General features: G+C 42.5%; 1 protein-coding gene across 3 annotated transcripts in view; it reads left to right on the top strand.

The window, feature by feature from the left end:
- LOC123993494 (leucine-rich repeat and immunoglobulin-like domain-containing nogo receptor-interacting protein 2) overlaps nt 1-25574 on the top strand; it is a 346736-nt gene that overhangs the window by 294886 nt on the left and 26276 nt on the right. The window contains exon 1 of one of the 3 annotated variants that reach the window (XM_046295696.1): nt 16227-16343. The exons of the other annotated variants lie outside the window; for them this stretch is intronic. The gene's annotated coding sequence lies outside the window, so the exon portion shown is untranslated. Of the gene's footprint in view, nt 1-16226; nt 16344-25574 lie in introns of those variants that run through there. 3 annotated transcript variants of the gene reach the window in all.

Raw genomic sequence — 25574 nt, 5'->3', positions numbered from 1 at the left:
GAGTGGTGCTATAATGCTGCTGCTGATTTTACGATGGCTCCTGAGAGATTTCCTGGTCATGGATAGAGACGCATACTCAGGATGAGAGCAAGGATCCACACTGCCACAGGGGTTCTTTTTTATTTCCTGGGATTGCATCCTGTGTCTTCTCTAATATCAGTCTTTTCTGATTGTCCATGGTAAGACATTATTCTATTGGCTCTCTGTAGCTACAGTACATTTAATGCTGGCATGATAGAAGCATGTAGTCCAATCACAGTCTTTCTTCTATTTCATATAATAGCCCCTTATTGGAATTAGCACTTTTCAGAATCAATATGATCTTGATCAATAGAGTTTGGATTCATTGATTAATATATATGACTTTTTATTGCCACCCTAATAATTGTACCCTTATGCTAAAATAAATCTCCCATGAAGTCAACAAGAGGGTCATACCAAGCCGGTGTCCCGATTTCTACCAAAGGGAAATTCAGTTTGACAATATGTAATTTACTCAATGCTTTTTTGTCAACATTGAATGAAGCCTGTGCTTGAGCAAATCGAAGCAGTCTAATCGAGTCCTACTATGACATTGCCAAAAACAGGTTCCTCTTGAATCATAAAATGGCCCCAATTGCGACACGGTTGAATGAATGAGAAGTCCAAGTTCAACCCACATGGTGAGTTAGTGGCACATTTTGTGTCGTAGTCAATTTGTAAAATGAGAATTAAGAGCTATTCACATTTTATGAATAATGAAGAATGTGAGAATTGATTTAGTGGTCTCTCAATTCTCATTCTCGGCCCTGGGTTGGGAGGAACTGTGCAGGACATGCCACACTTCACAGGGACAGCTGTAGTGTTCCCCCAAACCCAGTCAAAGAGGATTCCCGAAACCTCTTGATACTCTCTCCATTCTCGTGTGGGATTAATATCGTGGTGCACTCCAGCACGATGTTACGTAATTGACTGTCCCTTCTTGTATGTGTCGAATAAGGCAGTGCACCTCCCATTCGGGAGGGAGGACTCCACATGGCAATCATTTTGCTTCTTAAGGTACCAAGTGTACCTAAGCTCTCCCTCAACTTGGGCGGGTTGGAAATCCGACCCATTATTGGCTTCTGTGGTACCTTGTACTCCTAATGAGCATACAATGGTACATTAAGATGCCTCACTAAAGTGCTGAGGCTTGGGGAAAAAGAGAAACACGATTCATCTTGTTTGGAAGGCAATCCTTTATCAGGACAATGTGGTGGGGGGAGAGAGGCTTGGGCTAGCTTTTCCACCCAGTGTTTCTGTAATTGCTTTCGGCTACACCTTGAGAGAATTTGATGAGTCGGTTTGTGACTTTGTTTGAGTGAGTGAACAAAAAGGGTGCCCTTGCAGTGAAAGCGAGTAATCGCCGCATCGCAGTGGAAATACAAAGTCGAGGAGGTGCGGTTAGATTTGATGCATTAAGTATTGGAGACGTCTTTGTTTTGTTTTGGTAATTGCTTTCTATTAGATTAACTCAAGACTGGTTGAACTCGTTTGGTGCACTCAATCCATTGTAGTGGAGTTGCTACATGCCTTGGAGGAATGATTGAAGCTTAGACTGCTTGAAATCATTTGAATTGTTGGAATTAGAATACATAGACACACACACAAACCAACACTGATCTGCTATTGGAAAATGACACGCTGCCGAGGGTGTTATTTACATGTCCTGTACAGTCTTGCATAATAGTTCATTAGATCAATTTAGAGCCAATTTAATGAACTAGGTACTATGAATGAGGTGTTCAATCTGATAGGACATCTTGTATGTCTAGGGAATTAACATTCATTTAACAATCCAGTCTACCGTTTAGATGTAGAGCAATCAGCGCAGTATTTACCTTCTTTTTACGGTTCTTTGCAACAAATAAAATAAAGTCAAAGTTTATTTGTCACGTGCTCCCCCGAATACAACCTTACAGTGAAATGTTAACTTGCAGGCCCCAACCAACAGTGCAATTTTTAAGTAAAAAATAGGTATTGGGTGAACATTAGATAGGTAAAGAAATAAAAACAACAATAAAAAGACAGTGAACAATAACAGTAGCGAGTCTATATACAGGCACCAGTTAGTCGGTCTAATTAAGGTAGTATGTACAGGAATGTATAGTTAAAGAGACCATGCATATATGATAAACAGAGAGTAGCAGCAGCGTAAAAGAGGGGTTGGGGGAGCGGGACAATGCAAATAGTCCGGGTAGCCTATTGATTACTTGTTCAGGAGTCTTATGGCTTGGGGATAAAAGCTTTTGAGAAGCCTAGACTTGGTACTCCGGTACAGCTTGCCATGCGGTAGTAGAGAGAACAGTCAATGACTGGGGGTGGCTGGGGTCTTTGACAATATTTAGGGCCTCCTTCTGACACCGCCTGGTGTACAGGTCCTGGATGGGAAGCAGCTTAGCCCCTTAGTGATGTACCGGGCCGTACGCACTAGTGCTCTCGATGGTGCAGCTGTAGAATCTTTTGAGGATCTGAGGACCCATGCCAAATCATTTTGGTTTCCTGAGGGGGAATAGGCTTTGTCGTGCCCTCTTCACGACTGTCTTGGTGTGTTTGGACCATTCTAGTTTGTTGATGATGTGGACACCAAGGAACTTGAAGCTCTCAACCTGCTCCACTACAGCACCGTCGAGGAGAATGGTGTCCTCCTTTTCCTGTAGTCCACAATCATCTCCTTTGTCTTGATTATGTTGAGGGATAGGTTGTTATTCTGGCACCACCCGGCCAGGTCTCTGACCTCCTCCCTATAGGCTGTCTCATCATTGTCGGTGGTCAGGCCTACCACTGTTGTGCCATCTGCAAACTTAATGATGGTGTTGGAGTCGTGCCTGGCCACGCAGTCGTGGGTGAACAGGGAGTACAGGAGGGGACTGAGCATGCACCCCTGAGGGACTCAAGTGTTGAGGATCAGCGTGGCGGATGTGTTGCTAACTACCCTCACCACCTGGGGGCGACCCGTCAGGAAGTCCAGGATCCAGTTGCAAAGGGAGGTGCAAATGATATGTATGCAAATGATATGTTCAATGTGCTGCAATGTGCTGTAGTGGCACAAATAGTCATTTTGGGTTGTTGATGCACACTGTGCTGAAGCTATCTATCTGGGCCCTATCTGATACAGACCTAACCCCTCACCAAGCTGATATTAGAGCCAGACTGATATAGCACAATGCATTGCTTCAGAAGCTCCTGGTTACAATATAAATATTTTTTAATACCTTTTCTCACAGATTTGGGCAACCTCATATTAGAGCAAGGATTCACATCGCCACAGGGGTCGTTTTTTTATTGCCTGCCTGGGATTGCGTCCTGTGTCGTATCTAATATCAGTCTTTTCTGATTGTCCATGGTAAGACAGTATTATACTGGCTATCTGTAGCTACAGTACATCTTATGCTGGGATTTGGGCAACCTCATATTTTCAAGTGAATATAATATTTAAAAAAATATATCGAAACTCAATTAAGCCATACACAAGGATGAAAGCTGCTCTGCCGCCTTCTCACTTTCTAGTCAAATATTTGAGAGTTCACACAGTGTTTTCCCTGTAGCTACTGTAGACTAAGGCTGCCTTGTGGATGTCTAGTATTTATTTTGGTTCCCCAGGTTTAGTCCTACGGTCTGTTTGGGTGCTACTTTGTAATTGTTATGCTCAAGAGAAATACTTTTCCACAGAAAGTAATTCATGCTCAAGGGAAAATACTTTTGTTTTCAAATAAAGTTCCTTTCTAGTGATAATGTTGCTTAGTAGTACTCCTCTTACCTCTCTCTTTGCATGTTTCTCGTAGAGGTCAGCAAGAGCCAACATTTGAAAGAAACTAAGGTACTTCCAAGAGAAAATGAAATAATCACAATGGAAATTACTTTGAAAACGACAGGGTGTTTTATGCATGGCAGAGATTTGTTCTCTTTAGCATTGATATCCATATGGTGTATGAGATGATGTACCACTGGACCTAATCATTGCTAAGGGGGAGTGTCTTAATGCACAACACGGCTATAGCAACCAGAAAATAAGGCTTTGACATGTTGATTGTAAACACAACAAATGTTCAAGGACAATATATGAAGTTGTGGAATTCTGGCACAATGCCCCTTTAACTGTGTCAAAAGAAAACAAGAGTTATTGCATGTAAATTAAAGCACATTTTAAGGCACTGGAAGCAATGCACAAATCCCACTGTTTGGCTCAAAGTCAATGTAATAATTTCCACAACCCACAATTATCCGATAATGTATTTTTCCCAAGCCCTCGTGCCTAACCATGAAAGACAGCTTGAGCTGTGGTCTATGGGGCCAATTCCAACCCAGGCTAAGCATACGTATTCTGACCATGAACTTAAGCATCAGAATAGCATGTTATTCACCCACAATTCTTTCTGGGTGGAGATCTAATAAATGAAGGTGTAGTGGTGGTGTGTCTACAGATACGCCGTATCCTGAGCTTGACTCAATTCCCAAATAATTCCACCATCTTTACATGCGAGGAAAACATGAATAAGGTCTAGTGAAAATACTGGTTCCAAGTGGAAATAGCATCAACTTCTGATAGAAATAACAACATTCTCCATGCACTTGATAAGAGCTATTGATAAAAGCTAGGTAAATGAGTAATCCGTTTTGATAAGGTGATTGTAAATATAAATGACACTTTTTTTAGATCTATTTAACCTTATGATCGCTGGAGACAAATGTGAAACCAGTCATACGACAGCAAACGGAAGCATATCGTCATATCAACTTCCCCACACTAAAGTTTATGAAATGTAGTGCCATTATGTAGAATTTCAATTGTACAGCCTTTTAACTTGCAAGCATAGGCACTCTCAAATGTCTTATTTATATCCTATCTGGACTTTTTCTATGTTCTGTTTCCTATTTCAGTAATGTTAAATATTGCCAATGTCTGAATCGGCCCCTATCTTCATATACCATTATCTTAATTTCCAAAGTCCCGCCACCCCACCCCTGCACAAAATGGAGCACGTCGATGCATGTTCCGCTCACCGCAGTAGTGAAAACCCTTTATGTTGGAGCTTTGTTAAGTCTGCAGATGGTGTATCTTATCTCTGCACTCCTGACTCCATGATCACACCAGCTGCATGATTGTGTTATAGCTCTCTGTTTTCTTCCCGCTCACAAAGTCCTGGGTCTCCGCAATTACAACCCATTTCCATAATCTCCCATCCCAAAAAAAGAACTCCCTCCATTCTCAACTTTAAGCATGCCATTGATTGGTAGAAAAAAATAGACAGCTGCGTGAAAGGATATGAAAAGCCTTCTCTTCCCCCTTATTCCTGGAATATAGTGTATCTGTTGACTACGGGGAAGTTTGTCCGCTAGAAGCAGTGATGTCCCAGATCTCTTAACGGGGCCACTCTGGCTTTGTCATACATCATACTGTATACATTGGCACACATAAAAGAAAGGTACCATATAAAAGGAAGATATTATATAAAATAAATATACCATATAAAATAAAGATACCATATCACCTACATTTTGTAAGCAAGTACCCTTCTTATACTTTATCAGGAGTGACAGGGGAAAGTTCCCTCTCTCACGCTGTCAAGTTCTCTGTTGGGTAATTGGAGACATCCCCCTGAACACCCCGTGTCCCCTCTGTCCCCTCATGCAGGGTGGCAGGAATGTGTTTTTCGTGATCCTTTTCAGAGCCCTAGACAACTCATTAAAATTCCCACATGGTGACAACTTCATTTTTTCGAGCCGGAGCCATTCAGTCCCCTTCACCTGTTCAAAGGTGACACTTGGTCAGTGAAGAAGTGTTAAGTCTCTGAAGGGAGCCTATTTGTATCTGGCACAGTTTGATTCTGAAGTCAAATGGGATCATCTGGGATCATTTACGTAGCATAAAAGAGGCTTGTACACATGGGATAAGATGATCGTGTGAGAGATAGTGTGTGGTTGTGAGAAATTCTGTCAAAATTGCAGAGACAAGACAGTGAAGTGAAAATGGCAAGGAAATATGAGACAACACCATGATAAGAATCTGCCTTATTATGGCGAGGTTTTGAGAACATGTCGTGAAAAGCTCCACATGGATACCAACTACAATATAGTCTGTCAAAACCATGGCTTGACTGTCTCATCTTTGGACTATTAGAACTAAACGCATCCCACCTCTCTCATGACAGTGGTAGTGGCAGTGGTGTAGCAGTGTCAGCGGTTTGATACTATTCAGTTATTAAATGTAGGAGGCCCTAACCATCAGGACCATGGGTGTTAATTATTCCACAGTGCTCTCTGGCTTGTAATATTACTGTGTTATTCCTCCAGATTGGTGGGGTGGGGGCACCTAGGGGGCTATCGCCTTTGCCCACAAATGTAGCGATCACACTGACGTATGCAGCATCTTCGTACCCCAAACCTCAGGGGCGTCCTAGACCTTTCAGAGCGCAGCGGTGGCCTTGTTTTGCAGGTTAAGCTGCACTAACACTATTCCTGATGAAAATGGTCGAACAAGTGCACACCAGAGTTAAAATTGCATTCAGTGCAATTAACAGATCCCTTGATGCTCGACACCTTGAGGGCAGAGATAGGCCCCACCCCACACCAATGTATTTGGAAAGCCACGGACAATGGAATGAAAGTCCTCACATGCAGCAATATTGCAAACCTCAGCCAACCAACTCATATATGCAGGCACTTGATAGTTCGGTTCTCCGTCCATCTATTGAAACCATGCTCGAGTAATAATTCCCACCAACATGTGGTGGCGGTGACAGGTTTTGGGTTGTTTTGGAGGCATTTTGGATCCTACTGCACTCCTGGCTGTGTTAGAAGTCCCCATGAAGCTTGGCATTGGTATTTGGCTGCAGGGTCAGGAATTTTAACAAGAGCTCCAGAGACAACCCGAATGGGCTGTGTTTGGGCCAGACATTTCTAAATGATATTGTCTGGCAGAGAATTTTAGCTTACACATGGGACGGTAAGATGGGGAGAGAGCCTGTAAGGTGTAGCTGCCCTTCTAAAACAACTGCTGGGGTTGATAAGCAATGTGCACTGTGCTCCACGGATTTTCGTATTTTAACTTTGAACATGAAGAAAGAAAATGCTTTTGACCTGCAGCAAAGTGGTGTATCTATCACATTGCAGCACATACTTGCACAAAAACTGCGTCAACCATTGGTACTCTGTTCTTTTGGTGTTTTGACATCCATACCATGTCATTTTCTTGCCAAGACTGCTGTCATTTGCCACTTGGGGCAGCAGGTAGCCTAGTGGTTAGAGCGTTGGGCCACTAACTGAAAGGTTGCTGGATTGAATCCCCAAGCAGACAAGGTAAAAAAATCTGTTGTTCTGCCCATGAACAAGGAAATGTTCCCCAGTAGGCTGTCATTGTAAATAAGAATTTGTTCCTAACTGACTTGCCTAGTTAAATAAAAGGTCAATAAAATATCACAGCACCATTAGAATGAACTAAAAAAAGTTCAACGTTAAGTTTCCATTTCCAAAAGCCCAATTTCTATTCCCTCTTTTTCAATGTTACTATTCAACCTCTTTTAAAGGATTAGACTCTATCAAGTCAATCTCCTGGAAGCAGTCGGGAAAGTCGATAACTAAAGTAGGCATGGTCAGTAAGGAGAGCCACAAAACGAAATCAGTAATATACCATCAGAAATTGCTGTGCTAATGATGGTTTATGAAGAGGTGTGTTTGCAGGGGAGCTCATTTTAAGCTTATCTTCCAGAAACAGGCTCTCTGTGTCCCTCACCTCAGGTCTCCGTGGGGCAACAAACTCTTTATGTGGGCGAAATACCCATGCTGTGAAGTCACAATCCACAAAGCTCCCTACAAATCTCCCTGCAAAGCTTCCTACTGACTGATTGATGAGGGGGGAGTGGGAGTATAGAACACTGATAGAAACTCTCTTTGAAATGTGACTTGAGGTTTAGTATACTTTCAGTTACTTTCAGCTATGTCTACAAAGTACATGACTTTGCACTTATGCAAACTAAGGGATGATCTATTCAAATATATCTGCTCATATGGCACCTGAAGCATATGGAATAGCACTTTGCATGCACCTTTCTGCACTGCATTTATTTGTGTTAGAAAAACTGTAAGCTTTAGTGACTGCAGAGTCCAAGTTTTACAATGTGATAATTGTACCAAACAGTATCAAGATGTGGGGTATTTCATGATATGGGTATTGGGTTGTATCTGATTCTGCAGATATTCTCTCAGTATTTTGAAGACCTGCAAATCCAGTATGACGCAAGAGGGAGGAAAATACATGCTTTTATAGTGACCTATTAGTTATATGTCACCGTAAGTAGCATATTATATATATTATATCATATTTACAGTGCATTCGGAAAGTATTCAGACCTTTTGACTTTTTCACATTTTTTTACGTTACAGACTTATTCAATTTTTTTTACATTTGATTTATTCCCTCATCAATCTACACACAATAACCCATAATACCCCCATAAATAAAACAGGTTTTTAGAAAATGTTGCTAATGTATTACAAATATAAACCTAAAATATGACATTTAGATAAGTATTCAGACCCTTTACTCAGTACTTTGTTGAAGCACCTTTGGCAGCGATTACAGCCTTGAGTCTTCTTAGGTTTGCCGCTACAAGCTTGGCACACCTGTATTTAGGGAATTTCTGTTATGCAGGTGAATGAGGACCCAAAAGCGACTTGGCGAAAACAGAGTCTTTAATCCAGTAAAGTAACTTTACAATCAAAAAGCATAATTCCACTCGTAATGACGAGAACAGACTGGAGACTCGATCATGAACTGCAGGTTGCCTCGGGAAGGCACTTGAACGTAGCAGACTCAGACACCTGCTCACCACGCAGCATCTGAGGGAAACACGACACGACAGGGCGATACACAGACACAGCACGGTGAACAATAGACAAGGATCCGACAGGGCAGGAACGGAAAACAAGGAGAGAAATAGGGATTCTAATCAGGGAAAAAGATATGGAACAGGTGTGGGAAGACTAAATGATTGATTAGGGGAATAGGAACAGCTGGGAGCAGGAACGGAACGATAGAGAGAAGAGAGAGAGGAAGGGAGAGAGAAAAAGGGGAACGAACCTAAAAAGACCAGCAGGGGGAAAACGAACAGAAGGAAAAGCAAAATGACAAGACAATCTAAGACAAAACATGACAGTACCCCCCCACTCACCGAGCGCCTCCTGGCGCTCTCGAGGAGGAACACTGGCGGCAACGGAGGAAATCATAGATCACAAACGGTCCAGCACGTCCCGAGAAAGAACCCAACTCCTCTCCTCAGGACCGTAACGGAAAAACGAAAAAAAGGGAAACTAGGGTACTACTCTAAAAAAAAAAAATGAGACACGGGTAGAGAACTGAAAGCTTTAGAGCAAACAGGACCAAACAGGCCAGGAGAGTAACAACTAGGGACAGACTGAGACACAGCAAGGGCAGGAACAAGAACAGGAGAGATGCGATGGCAGGGAACAGACTGAGACCCAGCAAGACCAGGAGCAGAAGCAGAAAAAAAATTACCAGACTTCTTCTGCGCGCAGTCTGAACACGCAGCCACGAAACGGCGCGTGTCACGCTCCTGAGTAGGCCACCAAAACCGCTGGCGAATAGAAGCAAGCGTACCCCGAACGCCGGGATGGCCAGCTAACTTGGCAGAGTGAGCCCACTGAAGAACAGCCAGACGAGTAGAAACAGGAACGAAAAGAAGGTTACTAGGGCAAGCGCGCGGCGACGCAGTGTGCGTGAGTGCTTGCTTAACCTGTCTCTCAATTCCCCAGACAGTCAACCCGACAACACGCCCAACAGGAAGGATCCCTCGGGATCGGTAGAAGCCACAGAAGAACTAAAGAGACGGGATAAAGCATGAGGCTTGGTGTTCTTAGTACCCGGGCAATAAGAAATAACGAATTCGAAACGAGCGAAAAACAACGCCCAACGAGCATGACGCGCATTCAGTCGTTTGGCAGAACGGATGTACTCAAGGTTCTTTTGGTCAGTCCAAACGACAAAAGGAACGGTCGCCCCCTCCAACCACTGTCGCCATTTGCCTAGGGCTAAACGGATGGCGAGCAGTTCGCGGTTAGCCACATCATAGTTACGTTCCGACGGTGACAGGCGATGAGAAAATACGCACAAGGGTGGACCCCATCGTCAGTATCGGAGCGCTGGGACAGAATGGCTCCCACGCCCACCCCGACGCGTCAACCTCAACAATAAACGGTTTAGTGACGTCAGGTGCAACAAGGATAGGAGCGGATGCAAAACGCTTCTTGAAGAGAACAGGACAACAATCATACGACCGGTGAGGAGGAAGGGAGTTGGTTCTGGACCAACTGAAGACCGTGCGCAGACCATGATACTCCTCCGGCACTCCTGTCAAATCACCAGGCTCCTCCTGAGAAGAGGGGACAGAACAAACAGGAGACATAGCAGACATTAAACACTTCACATGACAAGAAACGTTCCAGGAAAGGATAGAATTACTAGACCAATCAAAAGAAGGATTATGACACACTAGCCAGGGATGACCCAAAACAACAGGTGTAAAAGGTGAACAAAAAATCAAAAAAGAAATGGTCTCACTATGGTTACCAGATACAGTGAGGGTTAAAGGTAGTGTTTCATATAATATACTGGGGAGAGGACTACCATCCAAGGCAAACATGACCGTGGGCTCCCCTAACTGTCTGAGAGGAATGTCATGTTCCCGCGCCCAGGCTTCGTCCATAAAACAGCCCTCTGCCCCAGAGTCTATTAATACACTGCAGGAAGCTGCCGATCCGGTCCAGCGTAGATGGACCGGTAAGGTAGTACATGTACTTGACGGAGAGGACCGTCTAGTAGCGCTTATCAGTCGCCCTCCGCTTACTGATGAGCTCTGGCCTTTAACTGGACATGAAATGACAAAATGACCAGCGGAACCGCAATAGAGACAGAGGCGGTTGGTGATTCTCCGTTCCCTCTCCTTAGTCGAGATGCGAATACCCCCAGCTGCATGGGCTCAACACCTGAGTCAGTGGGGAAAGACGGTAGTGTCGGAGAGAGGGGAAACACAGTTAACGCGAGCTCTCTTCTATGAGCTCGGTGACGAAGATCTACCCGTCGTTCAATGCGAATAGCGAGTTCAATCAAAGAATCCACGCTGGATGGAACCTCCCGAGAGAGAATCTCATCCTTAACCTTAGCGTGGAGTCCCTCCAGAAAATGAGCGAGCAACGCCTGCTCGTTCCAGTTACTGGAGGCAGCAAGAGTGCCAAACTCTATAGAGTAATCCGTTATGGATCGATTACCTTGACATAGGGAAGACAGGGACCAGGAAGCTTCTTTCCCAAAAACTGAGCGATCAAAAACCCTTATCATCTCCTCTTTAAAGTTCAGATAATTGTTAGTACACTCAGCGCTTGCCTCCCAGATAGCTGTGCCCCACTGCCGAGCCCGACCAGTAAGGAGTGATATGACGTAGGCAATCCGAGCTCTCTCTCTTGAGTATGTGTTGGGTTGGAGAGAGAACACTATATCACACTGGGTGAGAAAGGAGCGGCACTCAGTGGGCTGCCCAGAATAACATGGTGGGTTATTAACCCTAGGTTCCGGAGGCTCGGAAGAACCGGAAGTAGCTGGTGACACGAGACGAAGACTCTGATACTGTCCTGAGAGGTCGGAGACCTGAGCGGCCAGGGTCTCAACGGCATGCCGAGCAGCAGACAATTCCTGCTCGTGTCTGTCGAGCATCGCTCCCTGGAACTCGAGAGTAGAGTAGAGAGAATCCATAGTCGCTGGGTCCATTCTTGGTCGGATCCTTCTGTTATGCAGGTGAATGAGGACCCAAAAGCGACTTGGCGAAAACAGAGTCTTTAATCCAGTAAAGTAACTTTACAATCAAAAAGCATAATTCCACTCGTAATGACGAGAACAGACTGGAGACTCGATCATGAACTGCAGGTTGCCTCGGGAAGGCACTTGAACGTAGCAGACTCAGACACCTGCTCACCACGCAGCATCTGAGGGAAACACGACACGACAGGGCGATACACAGACACAGCACGGTGAACAATAGACAAGGATCCGACAGGGCAGGAACGGAAAACAAGGAGAGAAATAGGGACTCTAATCAGGGAAAAAGATATGGAACAGGTGTGGGAAGACTAAATGATTGATTAGGGGAATAGGAACAGCTGGGAGCAGGAACGGAACGATAGAGAGAAGAGAGAGAGGAAGGGAGAGAGAAAAAGGGGAACGAACCTAAAAAGACCAGCAGGGGGAAAACGAACAGAAGGAAAAGCAAAATGACAAGACAATCTAAGACAAAACATGACAATTTCTGCCATTCTTCTTCTAATAATACAAATAATTCAATCAGTGGTCGGTTATTCAATCTATAATTTCCATCAGTTTGATTTCAGAATTGATCAGTTCAGCAAACAATAATGGCATTTCATATTTCACCCTTTCAAGTTTTCTTCATATATACATGTCATTTCATTACATGTTAACCATATATCGACGGCATAAATAGCCTGTGATAACCGATCACTGATTTAATTATTTTTATTACTATTCTCCTGATTTATGGTGATTTATGATTATTCTCCTGATATATGATGAGCCTAAATGACTCAGTGAGGATTCCCATTGACTTCTTATTGAACTGAATTGCTGAATTACCTAATTATGTGTGAATTGCACATTTTGTCACATAAAAAGGGGTTGTTAATGAGAATGATTATGATTTGACCTTTGTGATTATGAATTTGATTGTAGGGTCGTGAACATTAACCATTTACATTATGTTCAATAGGTTTGAAGCGTGCGCGCCAAGCCGCGCTCTGCTGTAAGAACTATAACCCGCTCTCCCGATTGCAACAGATAGTTCAGATGAAGGGTAACAGATTCGGTGGATTCATGGACGCACAGAATGTCTGGATTAGACTTGAGTTATTTTATGTTTTCCATCTGACCTAATTAAAGCTCCCCTGGCCCAGCTGAGCAAGTGGCCATGAATTAAAGGATTATTCCACCAACTCCATAGGCTTTTTCTACAATTATAGTCTGTTTTGTATATTATGTCATGCATTATTTCAGTAATAAAAGACACCATTGGGTTACATAAATGGTTATTTACTAGGTACTCTGGCTAGGATACCAAGGGTATATTTTGAATTGATACTGAGACACTTTGCGACCAACATGATTTAGATTATTGTGTAATTCGGTCATTTATTTCATTTTGTGGTTTTTAACAAAAGGTCACTCAAATTAGAAGTCAGAGTAGCCACTTAATTAGCCTTTAGGATTGGCCATTATTATGAATGATGAGATGAGTCCATTGACTGTTATCAGAATGGTCCTTTTCCTTAGTTCTAGTGCTCAAGTCAATCACCTGCTTTGCAGGAAACTCCCACAACAAGAATTACCTGTCGGGGTACATTTTCATTTTAATTCATTTCAAATTACTTTGTCTGGTTTCAACCAGTAAACATTGCCCAAGTGGCAGTTACATTATACTTGCGCCGGTCGGCTTAATGTTCTATTTTCATTTGTAATGAATCTATTTGCTACCTTTTTGTAGCATTTCTGACAAATGAAGTTGCTGATTGCCTTCAATATAAAAGTCCCTCAATTTGAAAGCAGTTCAAAAGGACACAGATAGTGGAGAAGGTCAGAATGTTGTTTATATGAATTAAACAAAGGACAATAATTAGTTTATTTTACAAAACTAATGTACAAATCAGTTGAAATCCCACTGTGGCTATATTATACTTTTTACTTGCATTGGGGGCATACTTATATGCACTGCACAGCCTAACGTATGGATATTGCACCCTTGTAACAGAATATCAGCCTACTCAGTGACACTCACAGAAAACAACTGTGAGGAGTTTTCACAAATATTTGCATCTAAGCTCTTATTGCAGGACATTGAAACCGGTTTGAAATCAGCCACATTCAGCATTCAGCCGGAAGAAAGTGGAAGAACAATTCTAACATTTGTAAAAAAAAATATATATATAAAAGACTTTCACACCTGGATTGTGTAACATTTGCCCATTATTCTTTAAATAATTATTCAAGCTCTGTCCAATTGGTTGTTGATCACTGCTAGACAACCATTTTCAGGTATTGCCATATATTTTCACGCAGATTTATCTCAAAACTGTAACTCAGCCACTCAGGAACATTCACTGTCTTCTTGGTAAGCAACTCCAGTGTAGATTTGGCCTTTTGTTTTAGGTTATTGTCCTGCTGAAAGGTAAATTAAAATCCCAGTGTCTGGTGGAAAGTACACGGAATCAGGTTTTCCTTTAGGATTTTTTCTGTGCTTAGCTCCATTCTGTTTATTTTTTATCCTGAAAAACTCCCCAGCCCTAAAGATTACATGCATAACCATAACATGATGCAGCCACTACTATGCTTGAAAATATGTAGTCGTACTCAGTAATGTGTTTTATTGAATTTGCCCCAAACATAACAATTTGTATTAAGGACAAAAAGTTAATTGCTTTGACACATTTCTTGTAGTATTACTTTAGTGTCTTGTTGCAAACATGATGCATGTTTTGGAAAACATTTTTTTCTGAACAGGCTTCCTTCTTTTCACTCAGTTAATTAGGTTAGTATTGTGGAGTAACTACAATGTTGTTGATCCATCCTCAGTTTTCTCCTATCACAGCCATTAAACTCTGCAACTGTTTTAAAAACACCATTGGCCTCATGGTGAAATCCCTGAGCGATTTCCTTCCTCTCCGTCGACTGAGTTAGGAAGGACGCCTGTATCTTTGTAGTGAATGGGTGTATTCACACACCATCCATATTGTAATTAGTAACTTTACCATGCTCAAAGCAATATTCCATGTCGGATTTTTCAAACCATCCAGCCCTAAACCGTCCAGCCTACCAATAGGTGACCTTCTTTTTTGAGACATTGGAAATCATCCCTGGTCTTTGTGGTTGAATCTGTGTTTGAAATTCACTGCTCGACTGAGGTACATTACAGATAATTGTATATGTGGGGTACAGAGATGAGCAGGTCATTCAAAAATCATGCTAAACACTATTATTGAACACAAAGTGAGTCCATGCAACTTATTATGTGACTTGTTAAGCATTTTTTTGATCCTGAACTCATTTAGGCTTGCCATAACTAAGGGGTTGAATACTTATTGACTCAAGACATTTCAGCTTTTCATTTTTTAATCAATTTGTAAACATTTCTAACAACATAATTCCTCTTTAACATTATGGGGTATTGTGTGTAGGCCAGTGACAACAAATCTCAACTTAAGGTAATGAACTGCCGATTGATCATGACAGCAATAGACAAAACAGGACCATGTTTGCAAAACAAGGTAAGCTAACGGTGACAGGAATCAGGAATGGATACAGGCTCTATAGACCTCTATATTGGAGTGACTGTTTCTAACACACCACCACCTGGTTTTATGTTGGACACCTGCTGACCAATAGATTTGTATTTTTCTCAATGATAAAATAAAGGTTTATGGAAATACAGGCAGACACCACATTACTAAACTGAATTAGGCTGTTTGAGAAGGTTTGAATCCTAAGCATCCTGCCTACACCTTGTTTGAAGCACAATAGACCCACATAGCTACTGTAGTAGGTCATAGCTGTGTGCTGGAAAACCTTGGTACTGTAGAGCATTGTGATGCTCATGTGAATTTACATTATTTTTTCAGCTTTACACTAATGCCTACTTCTCACCTAAAACATAGTTTTTTGTTATTTTGTTTTACCTATGTGCATTTTTCACCCAACCAAGTAACTATGTTTTTTTCCCCCAGGTTTGATTGAATTCGGCCTTTAGCTGCTTGTCAATAGCAGTGGCTTTGACATATCTTTATTCAGATTCACACGTCGCTCTCCCTGTTTCATCTCGTCTTTTCATTCCTCTTTCAACACTTGCTTCTATTCAGCATGTTCAAAATGAAAGGTGTGCGTGGGGGAGGGGGAGGGGGAGGAGCACCCATGTGGCTTCCTCAGGAATAATTCAATAACGAGAGGCAGAAAACCAACATGTTAGGATAATAGCAGTGCATGGGTAAAATAACTGGTGAAGCCAGACAAAAAGCTATATTACAACCTATGTGTTGCGATAATTGCGTTGTTCGCCCTTTAACCTGTTAGTTCATATGCTTTGCCACGGTGATATATAGATCTAAGGCTGAGACAATAAAAAGACACAGTGACAGAATGAATTCAACCACACCTTTGTTTCATCACAAAACCGGAGAGCAACCTCTGTCCGGTGGAGTCCACAAAGAATATTGCATGTAAACCAACCGTTACATGACCGACATTATGGTCAAGCAAGGTAATGTTTACGACATTTTCCGGCTACTAACCAACTATTAATTTAGAACGTCAGAGAGTTACCGCAAGTCGAAAAGAAAACAGGAGCTGCCTCCACTACTCCAGCACCATTCCAGCTTCCACATTTCAACATCATCAAATCACCTATGCTTAGTCTAATACAGTGTTAACTAAAAGATACCAAAAACAATTTACTTGTAGAGAAACGCAAATCCCATACTCCTCTCTTTCATGTTGCCTAAACAGTCTATCATACAGTACACGCTTTTATTTTTTGTTGTCCTAGGCTACCTGGCCAAAATGCTTGCTTGCGAGCCTAGCCTCCATTCATGGGCAATGTTAGCTAGTTAACATTAGCCTTCTACGTCTATCTACACACTGAACTTCCATCCTCTCAGTTCAGGGGCACAATATATGAATCTACTGTACGGTTGGATCAGAATCGGCGTTATAATATTTGGCCAGTAAGGAGAATGAAGTAAAACCACAAATCCAAATCCCCATCCATGGCTAATTTAGGAAAGGGACAATTTTAGCTAGCTAGCTATCCACCGGAGGACAACAACACAACGAGATGCAACAATTAAAGTTGTCTGTCAATGATGTATGTTCTCGATGCTATGTGATGGGAGTGAAGCCATGTACAAACTGCTACATACTAACTACATAATGTAGGTTATAGGAGATAACATTTTCTTCTGTTTACTACATACTGCAGGTTATAGGAGGTAACAATATATTATTTTTACTATATACTCCAGGTTATAGGAGGTAACAATATATTATTTTTACTACATACTCCAGGTTGTATGAGGTATCATTATCTTCTGTTTACTACATACTGTAGGTTATGAGGTAACAATATATTATTTTTGCTACATACTGTAGGTTATGTGGTAACAATTTTATTATGTTTACTACATATTTCTGGGCCAAACATGAGACCAAACTTGACCTAATCAATAGCCTGTAAATGTTGAGGACACCTGAATAGTCTTTAATGCCATAAACAGTGTGGTATTACTTGAGGCTTTCTCACAATGATCCTCTGAGGGGTTCATTAACTACTTTGATTACGAAACCTCTGTGTCTCAGGGAATAAATCAAGACAAGTGGGATTGGCTTTGCTAGATTTATCTCTTAGGGCTTTCTCCGGACAGAGTCTTCTACCCTCATTGGTATGGGCTACTAGACTTAGTCTGCTTCCCAAATGGCACCCTATTCCCTATTTAGTGCACTACTTTTGACCATGGTCCACAGGGTTCTGGTCAAACGTTGTGCACTATATAGGGAATGGGGTGAAATTTAGGACACAATCTTAGATATGTGTCCCAGTATTGGTCTATGTTTGTATCAGTAACAAAGAAAACAAACATAATCTGGACACTAAAATTTGGTTACATGGATGAGCAGGCTCAATCTCCCTCTAGTTCAGCCCATTGATGCGAACGACAGTAGCAATTGTACTAAACTGCACTGTTCTTAAGGCCTCTTGTTCATGGATACATCATCAACCATCTAAGCAAATGCTACGTTAGCAGTCACAATTATAGATTCAACTGTATGTTCTGCCACAATTACCACCATCACTGTGGATGGACTAAATGTACAGTGTGTCAAGGCAGCTACATTCAGTATCAAACTCAGGTAAAATGTATTCCTTTGTCAGCGTTCACATCACATTCACATGAGGATCGACAACACAAAGGGCATAATTGCAGCTAATTTTGGTGCTTTTCAATTCATTTGTTTGTTTCATTTGATATGCATGGGATGCCTATGTAATCCAGTTGGACACAATGCTCTAAACCATGATCGTTACTTTGCTATTTGTTATCATCTTGGAGAGACAATTATGCAGTGTGTCTAGGTATTTTAGTATGTTGTGTTGTTTAGTATGTTATGTCAGGTTACTGCACTTTTGCTGGATGCAATAAGGCAGATCAATAGTGTCCTCTGTAATTATTGGGACAGTGAAGCATGTTTTCTTCTTTTGGCTAAATACTCAACTCCAAAAGTTTGGATTTGAAATAAAACAATGACTATGAGGTTAAAGTGCAGTGTATTTTCATCCATTTCGGGTGAACCGTTCAGAAATTGCTTCGCTTTTTGTACATAGCACCACCATTTTAGGGGACCAAATTCACTTATATGTGTATTAAAGTAGTAGAAAGTGAAGTATTCATAGCTCGCAATGACTACATCAAGCTTGTGACTACAAAGGTGTTGGATGCATTTGCTGTTTGTTTTGGTTGTGTTTTAGATTATTTTGTCCCCAATAGAAATTACTGGTAAATAATCTATTGTGTCATTATGGAGTCACTTTTATTGTAAATAAGAAGATAATATATTTGTACTTCTACGTGAATGTGAATGCTACCATGATTCCAGATAATCGTGAATGAATCATGAAAACAAAATTGAGTGAGAAAGTTAGAAGCACAAATATCATACCCCACAAAAATTGATAAACACCCCTGTTATAATGATGAGAGGCTAGCATGTCTTTGGGGTGCATCTGTAGAACCAAAAGACCACTCTTTTACAACAAAGGAATTACTCAGATGATTGCAAGCAAGTGGCCAGACTTATAGAAGCTGACATTTAAGATGGGGAGGCTTTCAGTGTGAGTCTCAAGTCCCTCCCTGGGAGGAGCCACATCTGAATGGATTTTAATGGCACTGAGTAGAGGGCCAAAGGTCAAGTCTCTTGATTGCACTGATTCGTCTGTCTGTCAGAGAGAGAGGGAGTGTGAGAGAGAGGGAGGGAGAGAGAGAGAGAGACAACTGGGGATGTGTGGGCTAGCAATTGGTGAACAAGAGATGGATGTGGGAGAAGGATTTTCTGAGATTCCTGTATCATTGGATAATGTATCCAGAGATATTATTGGGATGACATGAAGATAAGGAACATGGGTATACTACCATGTGTATTGCTTTGTCTCACTCTGTCACTGAAGTAGATAACTTACAGTAACAGCATTTCAAAAGCGTTGTTATTTTGGTTTGCCAAGAGTAGACTTTGTAGTAATGTGATTCATAAAGTGTGTGTGATATTGATCTTTAAAGTGAGTAGCCATAAACAGATGAGTTCTGTGGTGAAAAGACTGTTGTTTCTATTGAGGGAAATGCTTCTTGCATGTCAGATGTGTTGTTAGTGTACCTGAAAGTTGTTGGGTCAACGGAGTGCAGGGCGAAGCAAACCCACAAGGTTGGTGCAGATAGTACTGCAGGAGCTTGCTTAGGAAGTGGTTATTGGTACTGATGTTGATTGTTCGGGGATGTTAAAGATTCACATTTAGAGGATACTGTGGTAGCTCTGAATGCTAGTGGCTGACACATTTTATTAAGGACTGAGCAACAAGGTGCTGACGCAAACCTACTGTTGCTGACTCTGACAGCTAAAAATGGAACTACAGTGAGCTCCAAACGTACTGGGAAGGTGACATTTTTTACGTTGTTGTTTTGGCTCTGTACTCTAGCCCTTTGAATTTGAAATGATACAATGACTATGAGGTTAAAGTGAGGACTGGTTTAATTTGAGGGTATTTTAATCCATCGGGTAAATTGTTTAGAAATTACAACATTTTTTGTATACAGTTGAAGTCGGAAGATTGCATACACCTTAGCCTTAGCCAAATACATTTAATCTCAGTTTTTCACAATTACTGACATTTAATTATAGTAAAAATTCCCTGTCTTAAGTCAGGTAGGATCACCACTTTATTTTAAGAATGTGAAATGTCAGAATAATAGTAGAGAGAGTGATTTATTTCGGCTATTATTTCTTTCAACACATTCCCAGTGGGTCAGAAGTTTAAATACTCTCAATTAGTATTTGGTAGCATTGCCTTTAAATTGTTTGACTTGGGTCAAAAGTTTCGGGTTGCATTCCACAAGCTTCCCACAATAAGTTCGGTAAATTTTGGCCCATTCCTCATGACAGAGCTGGTGTAACTGAGTCAGGTTTGTAGGCCTCCTTGCTCGCACACGCTTTTTCAGATCTGCATACACAAATTTTCTATGGGATTGAGGTCAATACCTTGACTTTGTTGTCCTTAAGCCATTTTGCCACAACTTTGGAAGTATGCTTGGGGTAATTGCGACCAAGCTTTAACTTCCTGACTAATGTATTGAGATGTTAATTCAATATTTCCACATCATCTTCCTGCCTCATGATGTCATCTATTTTGTGAAGTGAACCAGTCCCTCCTACAGCAAAGCACCCCCACAACATGATTCTGCCACCCCCGTGCTTCACTTTTGGAATGGTGTTCTTCTCCTTGCAAACATAACGATGGTCATTATGGCCAAACAGTTCTATTTTCGTTTCATCAGACCAGAGGACCAAAAGGTACGATTTTGTCCCCATGTGTAGTTGCAAACCGTAGTCTGGCTTTTTATTGGCGGTTTTGGAGCAGTGGCTTCATCCTTGCTGAGCGGCCTTTCAGGTTATGTCGATATAGGACTCGTTTTACTGTGGATATAGAAACTTTTATACCTGTTTCCTCCAGGATATTCACAAGGTCCTTTGCTGTTTTTCTGGGATTGATTTGCACTTCTCGCACCAAAGTACGTTCATCTCTAAGAGACAGGCCGCGTCTCCTTCCTGAGCGGTATGATGGCTGCATGGTCCCATGGTGTTGATACTTGCATACTATTGTTTGTACAGATGAACATGGTACCTTCAGGCGTTTGGAAATTGCTCCCAGGTATGAACCAGACTTGTGGAGGTCTACAATTTGTTTTCTGAGCTCTTGACAAACTTCTTTGGATTTCCGCATGATGTCAAGCAACGAGGCACTGAGTTTGAAGGTAGGACTTGAAAAACATCCACAGGTACACCTCCAATTGACTCAAATGATGTCCATTAGCCTATCGGAAGCTTCTAAATGCCATGACATCATTTTCTGGAATTTTCCAAGCTGTTTAAAGGCACAGTCAACTTAGTGTATGTGTACGTCTGACCCACTAGAATTGTGATACAGTGAATTATAAGTGAACTAATCTGCCTGTAAACAATTGTTGGGAAAATTACTTGTGTCATGCACAAAGTAGATGTCCTAACCGACTTGCCAAAACTAGTTTGTTAATTAACAAGAAATGTCTGGAGTGGTTGAAAAATGAGTTTTAATGACTCCAACCTAAGTGTATGTGAACTTCCGACTTCAACTGTGTAGTCCCCCCATTTTAGGGGACCAAAATAATTTGGACAAATTCACCTATGTGTATTAAAGTCGTCAAAAGTTAAGTATTTGGTCGCATATTATTAGTATGCAATGATTAGATCAAGCTTGTACCTTTACAAACTTGTTGGATGCATTTCGTATATATTTTTTTATATTTGTTAACCTCAACTCCAACATACTCTCCTGCAACCCGCCTCACAAAATGTGGCATGGATCTGTAATTTTCTTTACTTTAGAACCGAAACCCCCAACTGAAGCTAGCCGGCTAACTAGCTACTAGCTAGCTGTCAGCGAGCCACTGCTAGCGGTCATCAGCTAACTTTTATCCCGGACAATTCCTGCCAGTCTGCACAGCGCGTTTCAACCCAGAGTTTACCGGACTCTCTTTCCCCACGACTTAATCCGCCAGTGGGGGTTTAAGGCTCCTCCGTCGCGACTTCCTCTGAATGCCCATCTGCTAGCCTGCTAGCTATGGCCCACCAGCTGTCTAGAGCATATCGGACTGTTAGCTGAAGAGGTCCATCAGCCAATTTTCTTGGGCAACAATACCTATTTTGCCAATTGGCCTGGACCCTTTTACTACACGGAGCCCTGCCGATCCATCACGAATGGTCTGCCGACGTAAACCGCCCGAGGGGGCTGCAACTGACTATTCCATCGCGACGTCCCCCTAAGGCCCTTCTGCTAGCCTGCTAGCCCTGGCCCACTACCTGTCTTAATCACCGTGTCTCCAGCCCAGCCCAGCTACTCACTAGACGCCATGATCACAACGCTACCCATGCCTCTCCCTAATGTCCATATTCCACCTCCCACACATGCAGTGACCTCACCTTGTTTAAATGATGTCTCTAGAGACAATACCTCTCTCATTGCCACTCAATGCCTAGGTTTACCTCCACTGTATTTACATCCTACCATACCCTTGTCTGTACATTATGCCTTGAATCTATTATTCCGTGCCCAGAAACCTGCTCCTTTTACTCTCTGTTCCGAACGCACTAGATGACCAGTTCTTATAGCCTTTAGCCGTAACCTTATCCTACTCCTCCTCTGTTCCTCTGGTGATGTAGAGGTTAATCCAAGCCCTGCAGTGCCTAGCTCCACTCCCATTGCCAAGGCACTCTCATTTGTGGACTTCTGTAAAAGTAAAAGCCTTGGTTTCATGCATGTTAACATCAGAAGCCTCCTCCTTAAGTTTGTCTTATTCCCTGCTTTATCACACTCTGCCAACCCGGATGTCCTAGGCATGTTTCAATCCTGGCTTAGGAAGGCCACCAAAAAGCTTGAAATTTCCATCCCTAAATATAAAATTTTCCGACAAGATAGAACTGCCAAAGGGGGCGGAGTTGCAATCTACTGCATAGATAGCCTTCAGAGCTCTGTCATACCATCCAGGTCTGTGCCCAAACAATTTGAGCTTCTACTTTAAAAAATCCACCTTTTCAGAAACTAGTCTCTCACCGTTGACACTTGCTATAGACCACCTTCTGCACCCAGCTGTGCCCTGGACACCATGGGTGAATTGACTGCACACCTTCTATCATCAGATCTTGTACTGTTAGGTGACCTAAACTGGGACATACTTAACACCCAGGCTGTCCTACAAATTAAGCTAGATGCCCTCAATCTCACACAAATGATCAATGAACCTACCAGGTACCACCCCAAATCCTTAAACACGGGCACCCTCATAAATATCATCCTAACCAACCTGCCCACCAAATACACCTTTGCTGTCTTCAACCAGGATCTCAGTGATCACTGCCTCATTGCCTGCATCCGTAATGGGTCTGCAGTCAAATGAACACCCCTCATCACTGTCAAACGCTCCCTAAAACACTTCAGCGAGCAGGTCTTTTAAAAAAAGAAATGTATTTGATTTATTTTACCCCCTTTTCTCCCCAATTTCGTGGTAGCCAATTGTTGTCTTATCACTACAACTCCTGTACTGGCACGCGAGAGACGAAGGTCGAAAGCCATGCGTCCTCCGAAACACAACCCAAACAAGCCGCACTGCTTCTTAACACAGCGCGCATCCAACCAGGAAGCCAGCCGCACCAATGTGTCGGAGGAAACACCGTGCACCTGGCGACCTGGTTAGCGTGAACTGCACCTGGCACGCTACATGAGTTGCTAGTGAGCAATGAGACAAGGACATCCCTTCCGGCCAAACCCTCCCTAACCCGGTCGACGCTAGGCCACCTGTGCGTCACCCCATGGACCTCCCGGTCGCGGCCGGCTGCGACAGAGCCTGGGCTCAAACCCAGAGTCTCTAGTGGCACAGCTAGCACAGCGATGCAGTGCCCTAGACCAGTGTGCCACCCGGGAGGCCTTGAGCAGGCCTTTCTAATCGACTTGGCCCAGGTATCCTGGAAGGATGTTGACCTCATTCCGTTAGTAGAGGATGCCTGGTTGTTCTTTAAAACTGCTTTACTCACCATCTTAAATAAGCATGCCCATTCAAAAAAAATTGAACCAGGAACATATATAGCCCTTGGTTCACTCATGACCTGTCTGCCCTTGTCCAGCACAAAAAAACATCCTGTGGCGTTCTGCATTAGCATCGAATAGCCCCTGCGATATGCAACTTTTCAGGGAAGTTAGGAACCAATATCCGCAGGCAGTTAGGAAAGCAAAGGCTAGCTTTTTCAAACAGAAATTTGCATCCTGTATCACAAACTCCAAAATGTTCTGGGACACTGTAAGGTCCTTGGAGAATAAGAGCACCTCCTCCCAGCTGCCCACTGCACTGAGGCTATTAAACATTGTCATCACCGATAAATCCACGATAATTGAGAATTTCAATAAGCAGATTTCTACGGCTGGCCGTGCTTTCCACCTGGCTACCCCTAACCTGGTCAACAGCCCTGCACCCCCCACAGCAACATGCCCAAGCCTCCCCCATTTCTCCTTCACCCAAATCCAGATAGCTGATGTTCTGGAAAAGCTGCAATGTCTGGACCCCTACAAATCTCTTTCTAAAATGATCCACCGCAATTGTTGCAACCCATATTACTAGCCTGTTAATAAACCTCTCTTTCGTATCGTCTGAGATCCCCAAAGATTGGAAAGATGCCGCGGTCATCCCCCTCATCAAAGAAGGAGATACCCTAGACCCAAACTGTTACAGGCCTATATCTATTCTACCCTGCCTTTCTAAAGTCTTCGAAAGCCAAATTAAGAAACAGATCTCCGTCCATTTTGAATCCCACCGTACCTTCTCTGTAATCTGGTTTCTGAGCTGCTCATGGTTGCACCTCAGCCACGCTCAAGGTCCTAAATTATATCATAACCGACATCGATAAGAGACAATACTGTGCAGCTGTATTCATCGACCTGGCCAAGGCTTTCAACACTGTCAATCACCACATTCTTATCGGCAGACTCAACAGCCTTGGTTTCTCAAATGACTGCCTCGCCTGGTTCACAAACTACTTCTCAAACAGAGTTCAGTGTGTCAAATTGGAGGGCCTGTTGTCCAAACCTCTGGCAGTCTCTATGGGGGTGCCACTAGGTTAAATTCTCGGGCCGACTCTTTTCTCTGTATAGATCAATGATGTCGCTCTTACTGCTGGTGATATTCTGATCCACCTCTACGCAGATGACACCATTCTGTATACTTCTGGCCCTTCTTTGTACACTGTTCTAACTAACCTCCAGACGAGCTTCAATGCCATACAACTCTCCTTCCGTGGCCTCCAATTTCTCTTAAATACAAGTAAAACGAAATGCAAGCTCTTCAACCGATCGCTGCCCGCAGCTACCCGCCCGCCCATCCAGCATCACTACTCTGGACAGTTTTGACTTAGAATATGTGGACAACTACAAATACCTAGGTGTCTGGTTAGATTGTAAACTCTCCTTCCAGACTCACATTATTAAGCATATCCAATCCAACATTAAATCTAGTTTTGGCTTCCTATTTCGCAACACAGCATCCTTCACTCATGCTGCCAAAGATACCCTCGTAAAACTGACTATCCTACCGATGCTTGACTTCGGCGATGTCATTTATTAAATAGCCTCCAACAATCTACTCATTAA

Source organism: Oncorhynchus gorbuscha, linkage group LG13, assembly GCF_021184085.1.
Source record: "Oncorhynchus gorbuscha isolate QuinsamMale2020 ecotype Even-year linkage group LG13, OgorEven_v1.0, whole genome shotgun sequence".
Lineage (NCBI taxonomy): Eukaryota > Metazoa > Chordata > Actinopteri > Salmoniformes > Salmonidae > Oncorhynchus > Oncorhynchus gorbuscha.
This window is presented reverse-complemented; position numbering and strand designations above follow the sequence as displayed.